Source organism: Falco rusticolus, chromosome 3, assembly GCF_015220075.1.
Source record: "Falco rusticolus isolate bFalRus1 chromosome 3, bFalRus1.pri, whole genome shotgun sequence".
Classification (NCBI taxonomy): Eukaryota; Metazoa; Chordata; class Aves; order Falconiformes; family Falconidae; genus Falco; species Falco rusticolus.
This window is the reverse complement of record NC_051189.1, coordinates 82,343,518-82,357,960: the sequence shown is the minus strand read 5'-3', so window position 1 is coordinate 82,357,960 and position 14,443 is coordinate 82,343,518. Positions and strand designations below refer to the sequence as shown.

The 14,443-nt window shown below is 39.0% G+C and overlaps 1 protein-coding gene across 4 annotated transcripts in view; it reads left to right on the top strand.

The window, feature by feature from the left end:
• SEMA5A (semaphorin 5A) overlaps positions 1-14,443 on the top strand; it is a 354,071-nt gene that overhangs the window by 19,490 nt on the left and 320,138 nt on the right. The window lies entirely within an intron of this gene.

Genomic DNA, 14,443 nt, shown 5'->3' with positions numbered 1-14,443 from the left:
ACAGGTAACGGACTGGAGAAGATTTTTATCTGAGAAAATGTCGTTCAAGATGAAGCTATAAGAAGCTGCATCTGCTAGCAGTAAGAATAGCTTTAACAAAGAAATCTCAACTAGAAAGGCTGTGTGCCTCTTCTACTTTGTCCTTTGCATTAAACCAAGAGATGTTTTGTAGAGGTCAGGTAAGAAAGTTGTAATGGAAGTGACACAGAAATCCATTAACACTGACTTAGATTATTAGTTTTCAGTATCTGTAGCTTCATTGCATAGCAAAGTTCAGATTTTATCGTAACAACTAATGCTCTGGTTTTGATTCTTGAAAATTGATTTATGGATGAAACTCCTTCAAAAGAGCAGGTGCTCAATGGCAACTGCTTCAGGCAGGGTGAGGAAGGGAGAAGAATTAGATGCAGTTTTAAAGTGTAGTGGTCCTAGTTATTGAAGAGCATTCTCCATAAGGAGTAATAATATCCTGTCAACTAAGAAATGAAGAATGGGTAAAGAGAAGATAATTAAAAGTAAAAAGCAAAGAATTCTTTTCATAGACCAGAAAGTAGGACATAAAACATAAAAGCTGAAAAGGAAGCATACTGTAAAAATGTAAACTCTTTCTGTAATAATTAGCAAGTCAATATAATTTTCTTATATTTCACTTTGTATTTGGAACCAAAGGAACATACAGATATGTCTTGCTGGAAACGTATGATTATTTTTCCTTAGAAAAGTGCAAGTTTCTTTGTATGTTAAATACAGTGAGGGAGTTGGTGAATTATGATAGAGAGTTATAAGTAAGTTAAAAAAAGATTTGGATGGTTACACTTATTTTATATTGACTTTTACAGTCTGGGGGTGGTAAGTTCTCCCATGTTTCAGAGTATCTGAATACACAGAGTGATCTGTGTATGTGAAAATTGGGAGTGGTGACAAAAATCTGCTTTCTAATGCTGTATAGCAGTATCAGTTGGAGCAAACCTTTGGCCATTTTGGTATGGATTCAGTCTGCTCTGAGGATGATATGGCTAGAGCCTTCTTGTTTTCTCCCCTTTAAGTTAGGTGTTGATAAACAAAATAAAATGCTGCCCTATTTGCGAAGCTTTTTTTCTTTTTGTCACTTTTGTGTGCTTTTGGTCTTGTAGATCATCCCTCCTTGGTAAATTCACCAGACAATAACAACTACTTGGAAGTCCTGTGCCACCAGACGCTGGGAGATTAAAATGCATATCAGATCTATGTATGTGAATTGTATGATTTGTGTTGATCTGGAAACTGTATTTATTAGTATACTTTCTGGATGCTGATTGTGTCATACTGCCAAAGGAAAATAATCCTTGTGATCTATTGCGTTTTGTTGAATTTAAGGTTTTACAAAGTTTCTGTTGGGTTGTAGAGCTGTGAGTATGTATAGAATAGATGCTAAAAAAGTGTGTGAGAAGGGTAAAAGGAAGGTTGAGATGAGTGGTCAGGAAGTAGCAGGGTGTTAGGAGATGGGTTTGGAGTAAGTGCAGAGTAAGGAGGCTGATGAGGATTTGTGGGAAACAGGTATGTTGTTTTCAGTCATAAGATGCAGAAGGCTGGTATTAATTTGTTGGGAGGACTGTGATGAAAAATGAGACTGATGACTGTCTGAAGGTTTGAAAGCAATCTTTGATGTCTTGTGACATACATGGCCAGTGAAATTTTCTAAAAGCAAGGTTGTCATGCTGTCAGCTTTATGTGAGGACTTAGATGTTTTTTCTTTTTTCTTTCTGTACTCTGTGGTAACAGATAGCAGGAGACAATGTGAAGACTATGGGGTACGCTGGGAAGGTGATGCAGACACGCTGCAAATGGTGCCTGAGGGGGTGTGTGGCACTGCACAGATGCAGGGAGCCGCCTTGCACAGTGCTGCAGCCAGTCTGGGCTGCCAGGCGCACAGGGGCCAGGAACCCGCGTGGGACTTCACAGCAAAGCTGGTGGTGTGAGCTCGGTAAATAGCTCTAAGCCACAGTCCTATTGCATCACTTTAAAAGGAATTGAAGTGATCATCAGGTCATGCCCAGAGTGATGCTCCCCCCAGTACTCCTCAGGCAGTGGTTTGCTGTCGGCTTTGCTGAAGTGCTTCTCCAGATCTGAACCATCCAGCTTCTCTCCATGACTTCTGGGATGGTCATCTCTGCCATGGAATGTGTGTGGAGCACAAAGGTAGCCATATACTCACTCACAGGTATTACGAGTTCAAATTTTCTACTGCAAGAACACTAAACTCAAATCATAAAGGGCACCTGACATTTAAATAGAGAAACAAAATGCCTCAGCCTTGATAATTAAACTGGCTGAATTTGCACTCATAATTTTGGTTGTACAAGGGAGGGAAGGAAAACTTGCCCTGGCATGAAGTGCCATGTGCAGCCTGACACTAGACTGCAGGGCGCGTTCTCGAGGGATGCTGGACTTGCAGTTTGTATTAATCCTAGTTGGGAGGGGTAGAGTGCTGTTTGGTTTTGAACAGCAAATTTGCAAATGCTTGCTGAGACTCTTGTCTGGCGACTGTAGTTGCTGCTGGCCTCTTTGAAACATACAGAAACATGCTTGCTATACTGTGATGATCAGAAAATATTAATTTCATTACACACAAAAATCCCTAATGAAAGGTTGACCATTTTCTGCCACTGTTAATTTCTTAACTTTTTGCAAATGTAATTGCTGCTGTGATTACAGAGAGCCAAATTGAATTTGGGGACATGCAATATTCTTTTACCACTAGTCTAGTCAAATAATTTTTAATGAGACAGAGAGCTAGTTGAACACCCAAATTGGTTTGTTTACTTCAGTAGCTTTGACTGCATTAAAATCAAAGAGCTTGCATGGGCAGGGGGTAATCTGTGTCATTGCTGGATGCCATTAATCACCCCCTTGACTCAGGGCAACAGTTTTGAAAAGTGACTTATAGATGATTGAATAACTTTACTCTCTACACCATTAATGTTTCCCAGCAGGCTGCTAGTGTGCAATCACAAACATCTGTGCATTTGAAAGTTTCCATTTCCCCAAACAGAGACATATTTTATGATGAAAATGAAAGAGAAGAAATAAAAAGGAGAATTTGTTTTTACATGAATTGCCTTTTGAAAAAAGGGCTAACTGGAAATGTTTCTGCTTTAACTCTTGTATGCAATAATATCATCTGAGTTTATCTTTAGATTTTTATGCTCTTGATGGCATTAGATTTTTTTGGTTTTGTTTTTAAATTTTTAAATTTATTTAATTTATTTAATTTATTTAATTAAAAATAATTTAAATTAAAATATTTTTTAAATTTGTTTTCATTGTTTTGGCTCCATGGGATCTTTTTGACATTTGATATCCAGTAGTGAAAGCAAATGTATTCTGCTCCCCAAATAACTCAAAACAGTTTGTGTTTTAACGGTGTGTTTAAAGTAAATGTAGCCACTTGCCCATAGATGCAGTAGAGTGTGCATTACTTATTCAAAGCTGACAGGTCCAGCTCTTTTGGAAATCAGCTTAGCAGAATGGAGAACAAAAATTGTTTCTCCAAGCAATCCTACTACTTCTATGTTGGGTCTTTTAGACAATCATTTACATACACAGGGAAAGAGCACTGGGCAGTGACTGTGCTTCTCTGCATTGTCAGTATTTCCCAGTGCCGCTTTGGCTGCTCACCGAGCTCCAGGTGGGTGCTGCATATTTGTTGTCACTGTCACAGAATCACCAAGTGTAGGTTGCTTGGGCCTGGGGGAGATGGTCTGGTCAACCAGCCACCTTCAAACCATGTGTTTTCCTTTAGCCTCTTCTAGCACAGTTTACAGAGTATCTCAACTTCAGAAATGTTGTGTTGAAGAATTTTAGTGCTTGTCTTACATATCCTGTAGAGAATTAATCCAAGACTAACACCTTCAAAATGTGAGATTGATTGCGCTGTTTCACAACTCACTTTTCACTGTTTAAAAGACCTCAGCTAGGAGGACTTGGTAGGTATAAAAAGACATGGGGGGAAAAAAACCCCAAGCCAACCCCAAAATCAAACCCAAAATGCAAAAGAAGGAAGAATGCCTCCTTCATTGGTCAAAGATAATTGGTTCTGTACCAAACACATGCTTTATGTTATCTATGGGCAAGGATGACAGGCTTAATCAGTTTCATGAAGCAGTCAAAATTAACTGTGTAATTGAAAGGTGAAAGGTTTGCGTCCATTAATCAGATTGGTACTGGGGTAGAGATAAAGATATCCTTGAGTCAGAATCTAACAGTTAATAATGAAAGGGAGAGTGAGATGAATTGTGTGTGTTCTCTAACAGCTGTGCAGAGTGGGACTCCTAGGTAGGTATCTGTTCCTCCAGAATATGTTAAAAAACCCTCGGTGTATAGTGGGACACTAGGATATCGAAAGTTTCTGTTAAAGACCTCTGATGAAGCTAACTATAATCCTAGAAGTCTGGGCTTCTTTTCTTATTTCAGTATTGTTACTGAGATTGGCAAATGTTACATGGATTTTCATGTTCCCACATCACAATCACATTCAAGTTCCCACATCACAATCAAGTGGGGAGAGGGATTTTCATGCTGTTTCAAATACCTTGTCCAGCTTCTATATGAGACAAATTTGCCACCTCAGAGGTCCTGTGTCGCTGAAAATCCTCCTAATCAGTTCTTTGTGAGCTTCTAATCTGTTGAACTTCTGTAGGCCGTGGTTCAAATGTAAGGGAATGTCCTCGACCCTGGTGTCTTGGACTGAGCACCCAGGGGGTGATGCCCAGTTCTGAGCAGAATACATGGGTTTTGAATGCCTCAGATGTCCTCCGGCTTGTCATCTGAACTGGTTGCTCCTATTGTTGATAAGGAAATGGTGGAAAAAAGTGTGGCTGGCAGAGGGATCATGGTGTGCCATTTTTTTTTTGCCTACTAACCTCATATGTTTCATCTGTACATATGTTGTATTATCTGTTTCCTTTTTGCTAGGTAACAGAAAATTAATTTGTGATTAAAAGCCAATCCACACTAAGACAGAGGTGTCCCATGTACAAATCTTTCCCTGCAGGATTCCTGTAGCCAGAGGATTTTGAGCAGCTACAGTAGCGGTAGGGTGGCAAGGGTTGCTTGCAAAATCCCTGTGCCAAAAGTGGATTTCATGTTTGGCCATACAGTTCTGATCCTGTTGAATGCCTTCCACTGCCCAAACTATTTGTATATGTATATATTTTTAATAAGAAAAACAGGGTCTTTGTGTGTCAAGGCCAGGAAAATGAGTTTTCGTCTTATCTAGGGAGAATCGATAACAGAAGGATCATTAGCTATTGGCACTTGTTGTGGAAGATAAACTGCAGATGCTATTAAAGAATGTGTCTAGAGATTAAATCTTTCCTTAGCATGAGAATCCAGTAGATTATCATGAGGACAGAGTGCAAATTATATTTAAGTTTTAGATTGTTTTTCCTTATGAAACAAAAAAATTAAGAAATCTTATTTGTCCTATGTGATTTTTTTTTTTTTGTCCCCACCGCCTCTAGTGCTTGTGGGTAGTGTCAGATTATTCAGATACAAATAGTTTGTTATGAATTTATCTCTTAAGATTCATAGTTCCATTTTGTCTTTTTTCATAACTGGTCACTCAAACTTGGTTTTTATCTGTTCTTTCTCTTCTCTGCTGTAATTGTCAATACTGGTGCCCAGTTTTGCTGATGGATTTGGTGATACGAAGCTGGGCTCCAACTGCCAGTGTTTTCTGTAAGCAACTGGCAAATGGCGATATCTACTGATCGTAACAAGCAGGCTAGATCTGTGCAGACCCTGGTAGGCAAGTGGCTTTAGATGCTGTATTCACTCTTCACTTACGTGCGTACAGTTCCTATTTTATGTCAGCTCTGAGCTTTTCTAGTGAAACTTTTCATTGCAGTTTCTGAGCAGCCGTGCTCTCGGGGCGGGTAGGTCTCTCTGTGCCAGCCCCAATGCATCCTGCATGCTGCATGGTGTGCTCCAGCTGCACCTCCTGTAGCATCTCTGTAGAAGCGAGACCTTGGGGATCAGCTACGGGAAATCACTGGGATCATTGCAGAAATAGGAGACTGCAATAGGTGTGAAATACACTACTTGGATCTATCGGTTCAGTCTTGTGGGTGCTCTGTTTTGGAGCTTGTGCCTTTAGAGACCATGATAACTGAAGCTAAACGAAGTGAAGCAGCCTTTACAAGAATAATAATAAAAATAAGCATGTACATTTCTCTTCCTAGATATCTTATTACTCTAATGGTTTTGAACTGAGGCTGTAATCTAATCCTCTACAGTGTCAGCCTCCTTTGTATTTGGCTTCTCATCTGAATTATGGAGTCCCACCCTCTCTTGTACTTACAATGAAGTTGGTTTGTTGGGTTTTTCCCCCTCTTCTAAGTTGGTAATCAAAAAGCATGATCATATATTATGCTCTTGCCTAAGGTTCATTTACATCTACCTTTGTTGACAATAAGTGTTAATAAAATTTTTATTATCCTGTTTCTGTGGAGAATTTTCTAGCTGAAAACTGGACTCCTGGAGACCATGGGGGAAAAACAGCATGTGTGAGCAAAACCAAGCCTGTATATTTAAAAACATATCCCCCACAACTCATAGCTTAACTAATTTCTTAACAGGCCTAACTACCTATAGATTTGAGGTACTGTATTTTGTGGCAATGTGTTTATAGTGTTCCCAACACTTGGTATTTGCTTCTTTTCTGTCTTAGGAGTGGCAGCAAAAAGTTGTTTGCAATCTTGCACCATGACCCATGGCATGGAAAGTGACCTGATTTCAACATCTTTTATGTATCTCTGTGGAATTCTACATTATAGTGATATTTTTAAAACAGTAACTTCGTGTTGGTACATGAGCCAGCTTCTGATAAAGCAAAGCGCTGGGAGGAACGTTTTGTTCTGGAAATAGTCCTTTTGAAGGACTAATTGAAGATTAGGCAATTGTCTAAGGCACTGGTTAGTGATTTTTAAGAAAAATGTGTTAGTAAGAGTTGCCTTGTAATAAAATAGAGTCAAGACAATAAGGACAATTTTGCATCTATTTGGGAAGATGAAAATTTTCTTTTTTGTATACTTATCCATTACTATTATATTTGTTTTGAGTACTTTTGGTCTTCTGAAATGCTTGAATGTGCAATTATTTTCACAGACTCCATTGGGGCTATTGTGTACATTACATTTACAGTATAGCTCTGAAGTGTGTAGGTGTTCCTGACTTATTACATAACTATTTTATGGTTCTCATCTTCAGATGTGAATTTTTAGTGCCGAGTGTTAAATGCCAATATTTGTACTTAAAGGAAAGGATATTGTAGGTCAATAAATTAAGGAATTTTGGAAGGAGATTTGGATGGTCTGAAGTCACATGTCTTACAAAGATAACATTATTTTTATATAAAAAAATGGATATTTCTATCTGCTAAAGGAAGAAGAGTAATTTCTAATAAAAACTACAGTGGGATAAAGTATTTAGTAAACTGGGCAGACATATTTTGCTGTAGGTCAATTATTTGTGAAGCTGTCACATATAAAAGTACAATTTTCCTAGGTCTGTTAGTATAAAATAGCACTAGGGATGTATCCAACGTTCACCTCACCCTTACTGACACAAAAGTCTTGTCTGGAAGCTAGTAGATAATAACAATATCCAGATAATTTTATTTTATTTTTTTTAGTGGTACAGTTGGCACAAAAATCACAAAAAGTATTCAACTGGGCACAGTAAAATTGTTCTGGAACCTAAACATTCTGTTTATATATATATATATATTAAATTAACACATAATTTTCAGTGTCATGTTAAATGTGAGGAGGTCCTTCTCACAGCATGCATGGCTGTCTAGAGTGGTCTGGCCTGCCTGCAGCGTAAGCCAGCGATGCAGTGATCTGCACTTGTGGTGCAGTCTTGTGCAGGTCGGCTCAGTGTTGCAGCCACCATCGGTCAGCTGCTGTGTAGCAAAGGGCTTAGTGATGGGAGCCCTTCTCCACTGGGAGCTTGGGTCCTGGCTTTTGAGCTGATGCGTGGAGATTCAGTGTGAGTTTCCTGGCACAGAAGTGACTTTCTGGCAATGGTTTAAGTGTTTTTTGTTTTCAGTCATGTAAGTTGTGTGTGAGCTGCAGAACAAGATCAGCTGCAATGTAAAAATGGAAAAATTAAGAGTGAGTTTACTGTTTTCTGCCTTGGTAAAGAACAGGTGGTGGAAATGACACACCTAGCTATTTTGTGCTATTCAGAATTGTGCTGTTATCATCTGGTTTACATTAGAAACTGTGAATGATACTGGTAAAAGAAGTGAACAGGAGAAACTAGCATCAAAGCTAACTGCTTTCCTGTATTTTAAGGTAGAGATTAAGAGTCCACTGACCTTTTTCATGCTTGCAAGCATAATTACAGCTTGAATTATATCCTTATAGAAAACAGATTTTTAGCCTTGGGATACTTGGGATTGTGGAAGTTAAGTTTTCAGAATAAAACCAACGTGCTCAAGCATTTTTTCAGTTTTTCTAAGAGTATACAATAATTCTTCCTTAGTTTCAAGGCTTTGGAATAAATCAGATAAAACAGTGAGCTGAAAAACTCCCTCTCTTCTGCCCTGACCAATGGTGATTGTCTGCTCTTCATATTCAGCTGTATACAAGGGAAAATGTCGAGAGAAGCCTTTCTTTTTCTCAAAAGAGTTGAAAGGGACTGTTCTTTATTTCTGAGTGGGCTAGAAAAAGAATATTGCTCAACTTCAAGCCTTGGCTGCCATCTCTTTCAGTATGTATGGAAATATTTCCCAGCTTCAGGGAATAGACATGTACAATCTGTAAGATGGAATCTGCTTTTTAACAAATGTAGTCTTGGTATTGGTTTGTGCGCTTACTAACTTATATTTTGATTGTTAAGTTCTTTGTTTGCAAAGTATGGAATATAATTTGTTGCTAAACAAATTATAAGCTAATGTAGGCTTTTTTTGTTTTTTGCAACGAAGCATGTACGATACATTTATTTATTTAGATATCAAATACTGTCTGTGTTCTTTATTATAATACTGCAGCTTTAGCATTCAGTGCTCTACTGTTAGAGCTGTACCACATATGTTAATAATTTCTTTACTACTTGGCATTGATCTCTTGTTCTGTGCTGTTAGCTCTGAAATTGGGGGCTCTGTTGCTTACCTCTAAATTACTGGTCCCTCAGCCATGAAATATGTTTCAGGTTGTTTTGATACAGTGTAGACGTAAGCTTAGAATATTTTAAACCCAGCACTGTCGTGTGTGTGTTGATTGATTTATTTATTTAAATATAACACAACTTACCTGAGTAGAGTGTAACTCATCCAATCTCAGAAGACATTTGTAATGTCTCCTGCACTCTTTCTGGGAGTTACCTCTCCTTTAATAATTACTGTGGGTTCATAATTTGCAATTCTTATGCAAGTAACTTCTGGATGCATTGGTTTATTTTGCAGTCAGAGAGTCTTTGTTTCCTGCACTTATCGAGGAAGAGTGTAGTGCTCTGAACAAGATGTCTCATGGATTATCTGCCAGTGGCTTCCTCTGACCAACAAAGAAGTGACACTAAATACAGAGAGAGTGGCCATTGTCTCTGTTCCGCTCAGACTTGACTATAAAGTCAGTTGGATCTAATTGTATTAGCATAATTCAGCCCCCTTACAAATTCATATGAACTGGCCAGAAAAGTAGGGAAGGATAACTCTGTAGGAAAGTATCTGAATTGTTCACTTACACTAACATTGAAGATGATGGCAGTTTAAGGGTGATCCCAGAACTAGCCTGTTTCCATGTTGTTTGGTCCAGCTGCACTGAATGCATTCTGGAATTACAAAAAACCCAACAAAACAAAAAACCCAACCCCCCAGAAAATCAAAACCAGCTTTGTATGATCAGAAGCACAGAGGCGATACTTCTTCCTTGGTGTCCTGTCATGCATCTCCTTACCATGTTCTGATTGTGCCCACACAACACTTGAAGGCAGAAGTAAGCTTTTTCTGTTTGTGGTTCAAGCTGGCTGGCTGGGGGCCAGCTCCCATCTGAAATCAATGCAACTTTTCAGTTCAGTGCAGTGCCAGACTTGAGTTAACACAACCCTGCTGTGTCTACAAGTCTTATTTTTTCCCATGGGTTTGTTGGATGGCTTGGAGATCAAGAGGTGTAAGCCATTCTGCAAAAGATGACATAGCTATACTCTTTGTCACATACGTCTTTGTTTGGTAAGCAATGAATTGAGATTCTTGGTTGGGAACTTAAAAGGCTGTTAATTTTTTCTCCTCTACCTACATGCTCAAACCCATTTGCTGTTTGGAACTTTTAAAAACATTTAATGCTTTTTATTTTTTGTGTTCAATTGCTGGTTTTGTTACTGCAGCACTTTAAAAATGGCATAGAGAAAAACACCCAAGTCAAGAATTCACAAGTTAGAAAATTTGTAGCTGACTTAAAAACTAGAAAATCTAACCCAGAGGTTTTATATCTGTATCATGATAGTTTAATTCACATCCCACTTGCAAGCTAGGCACCCAGAAAACAAGGGAGGCATCTGTGGGGAGCTAGTGTGACTCATTAATTATGGCTGAGTGGATAGTGCTGCCTCAAGCTTTGGCTGGAAACCTCAACTTCATTGTTCTCTCCTCTATAACCATCAGTGTTATCAAAGTGAGAACCTTCCTGTAGATGACCTCTCCCTCCCCCAGCCTCTCCAGCTGTAGAGAAGTGTGGAACAGAAGCAGGACCGACCATGGGAGATGTTGGAAAAGGACAGAGCAGCAGCAACGGGCTGGTGAGTGAAACTCAAGCAGGTTCCAGCATTGGCTGATGAGCCTGATCATGTAACGCAACCCAGTCCAAGCATCAGGTGACCAGTAGTGTCTGAGTACCAAGGAGTGGAAGTAGGAATTTGAAGTGCCTGTGGTAGTCCGAGCTCTGCAATGATCACTGTTCAAACATGTTTTCCTGCCCTGCAAGAAAATTTCAGGTCTGCTTGTTTGCTGCACTATTTCCATGTTTATCGCAAAGGACCACTTGTTACAGGAACTTAATTGGTGGCAAGCCACCAAATTCCTTTGACCTTTCAAATGGGACAGCACAAGAAACTAAAGTGACATTTTGTGTACCTACCACACACCCCTCCCCAAGGAAGTCATGATATTCTTGAGAATACAAGCAGAATTCATTTTTATCAGCAACACTATCTCTCTACTGGTTTCAGAAGCTTGGACATGATCTTTATCAGAAATTCAAGGTCGGTCCATTTGAAAGAAGGGGTGATGGAGTCATGAGGGTGCAGGCATTAACCAGACCTGCTTGCTGTCAGGCAGGTTCTGTGTTCCCTGGATAATCGGAAAACTTGGCTGCTGCTTTGACATTTAGAAAAGCTAACGTGTTTACAACTATAGAGGAGAGCCGCTTTCTTTCCTTCTAAAGATGCCTCTAGATAGCTCTGGTAATTTCTACAAGTCTGTTAGCTGGGGCTGAAAACCACGGATTAATGGGCAATGTTCTCTATAGCAGGGAAATCTGATCCCAGTTGCAAGATTAGTGTGACCTGCTCCTATTTAGCACCAGACCTTTATTTCAGTATTTGTAGAAATTTGGTTGAAGGGCTTCACCTGGTCAGCCATTAAAATGTAATTTTTTAACACTTGCTCCAGGTTTCTTTTTCTAAATGTGCAAGGCTGTGATTTACAGCCTCTGCTCTCCTGCCCTGGATGGCACTGTCAGGACCTATGATGGCTCCAGCATGTGGATGGGTTGGCAGGTGTGATTGCAATGCCTGGACTCCATCTTTGGATTTCACAGGAGTCTCCTGTCTATGAAAGGTGGTGTTGACCATGAGTTTCATTATCTAAAAATCATCTCGGTGGGTGGCTACAACCTTAACACCTTTAACCTTGGATTTTGAAAGGTGTTTTGTTGTTATTTATTTTAAAGAAATCCTTAATTGAGATAAGAGGTTGGTATCTAGTCATTCTTTTAATTGGTTAACTAAACTTAACAGTTCAATTACTTGACACCCCATCCTTTTTTTTTAAGATTTTCATATTCATTTTCACTTTTTAATTTCTCTTTTGGTGGTGGTGGTGTGGGAGGAGGATCAGATGTGATTGTGCATGCAGGATCTTGCACAAAGTCCTATTGCTTGTCTTTAGTTCATAACTGTGTGCATAAGAACTTGGGGGAGCCTCAGATTTAGCAGTTTGTTCTGCTTGGTTGGAAGGTCTGATGTTGACAGTGATAATTATAACTTCTTCCTGTTCTTCACATCAAGGAAGAAGATGAGCTATGGATTTTGATTCTTCAGCTTTAGCTGGGATTGGGGGGCAAGGAAGCTGAAGATTACCTTTTCTATTGTTTTCCTCTCATTCATCTTTGTGAATAATTTTTTCCAACATTTGTGTATGTAGCAGTACCAAGACCAAGCTTTCGATGATCCTGACTTTGCTGCTGCTTTACAACTGACATTTTACATTTTTGGATTCAAACTTCTTTAAAAGATCTTGTGGGTCAAAAAATTATTAATCTTATCTTTCAGTTTTTTTGGTGTGGTGGTGTTTTTTTTTTTTTTTTTTTTTTTTTTTTTTTGGTAGCTTCTATGTAATGGATGTTTCCATCTGTTGAAGACCTGTAGAATCTGGTAGTTCTCTTTTATTGGAGATTATGGAATGCATTTTATGGGTGAGGAAGCTGGGGAGGAGTGCATTTTGCCTGCTACCTGGAAGGTAGAAATATGTGCTCTTCCCTGATTCAGAGGACCTCATTACCCAGTATTCTTCACCTGATATTTTAGTGTATGACACAGAGTTCTGTTACCATTCTTCATCTACTGTCCTTATTAATTGCAGGGTCAGTGCCTCAGTCTGATTTGGAAGACTTAATCAGAAATTGGCAGCTACTGGAGGGACTACCGTTCCCTCCTGTCTGTCTGCCAAGGGCCTGTCCTTACACATACATACCTCTGACATACAGTTTGCCAGGTTTGGTGCTGGATTGGAATGGGCTTTGCTATCATAGACTTGGATTTGCTCAGTCTATGACATTTCAAATTTGTATTTACTTTCAAAAATAATCAGCCAGTGGCAGGTTTTGATAAAAAACTGATCTGAATTTCTGTTCAAGACATGTAGCTTGCATTTGTGCAGCCTCTAGTCTCTAACTATTATGAGAAGCTTAAAAATTTACAGATTTCTTTAGATAATTGTATTATTTATTATTTTATTATTATTGTTATCATCATTGGTATTTTGTACAAAATTTTAAGCACTGCAAAGAGTAAAGGGCAATACAGATATGACAGAAAATGCACGTGATACAGTTGGATAAAATGTATGCAGTTGATGATCATGTGACTACTAAATGAAAGCAAAGGAAAATATGAAAAGAAAGAGTAGGTAATTAAGGATTGTTTTGAAGGACATTGACAGAAAGCTAAGCTATCAGGACAGAAAATCATACATAACATTAGAGAATATTCTAAGGAGGGTGCTGGAGTATCTGCAAAATGAACATGAATATGTATCCTGTGCCAGAGGAATGTTCTCCTGGTGCCAGGGAATTTTTTTTTTTGTTGTCCTCATTTTTTTTTTTAAATCATCTTAATCTAGATGAGGTTAAAAAAGCCACAAAAACCTCTTGACTACATTGCTTTCAATCTGTTTTTTTTCTGACTCTGTTTGCCTGTTGCAGCCCTGTCTTATCTTGGTTTTGAAAACCTGATGTTTTCCAGTCATGTGCTAGAACTAAATAATATATTTATGCTTGCTGCAAGATTTAGGATTAAAGGAGAAGTTTACAGGAGGCTCGTTTTCCATTGTTACAGGTGACTGTTGTGAGACTTCTTTTTCCCCACTTCTCTGTGTCTCTCCACATGTGTATAAATCCCATCTTTATTATATCTTTTTTCTTTGTTTTTTCTTCTTTTTAGTCTAGCAGGCCTGCTGTATGCATTAGAAAAAAGACATTGTCTGTGTGAAATGTGTGTGATACCTGTATTGGTGATTAGCTCTATAGTGCAGGCTACCCTTGAGTGAGTTATTGGAGGATATTATAGGGAACTGATTTACTGATTTGTGTACCAGCTTTGGGATGGACCAGAACATGGCCAGTGAGTTTTAGGACTGTTTGCTAAGGGGAGGCAGAGTGGAGGTTGGAAATCATCATAGAGTTGTAGACTGGTAGGGTTGGAAGGGACCTTTAAAGGTGATGTAGTCCCTGCCCACAGCAGCAGGGTTGGACACCTTCCACTAGACCAGGTTGCTCAGAGCCCCACCTGGCCTTGAACACTTCCAGGGATGGAGCATCCACAGCTTCTCTGGGCAACCCATTCCAGTGCCTTATCACCCTCACAACAGAAAAATTCTTCCTTATGTCCAGTCTAAATATTTCAGCTTAAAACTGGAATTGCCCCCTTGACCTTGGTGAAAAGGCTCTCTCTGCGTTTATTATAA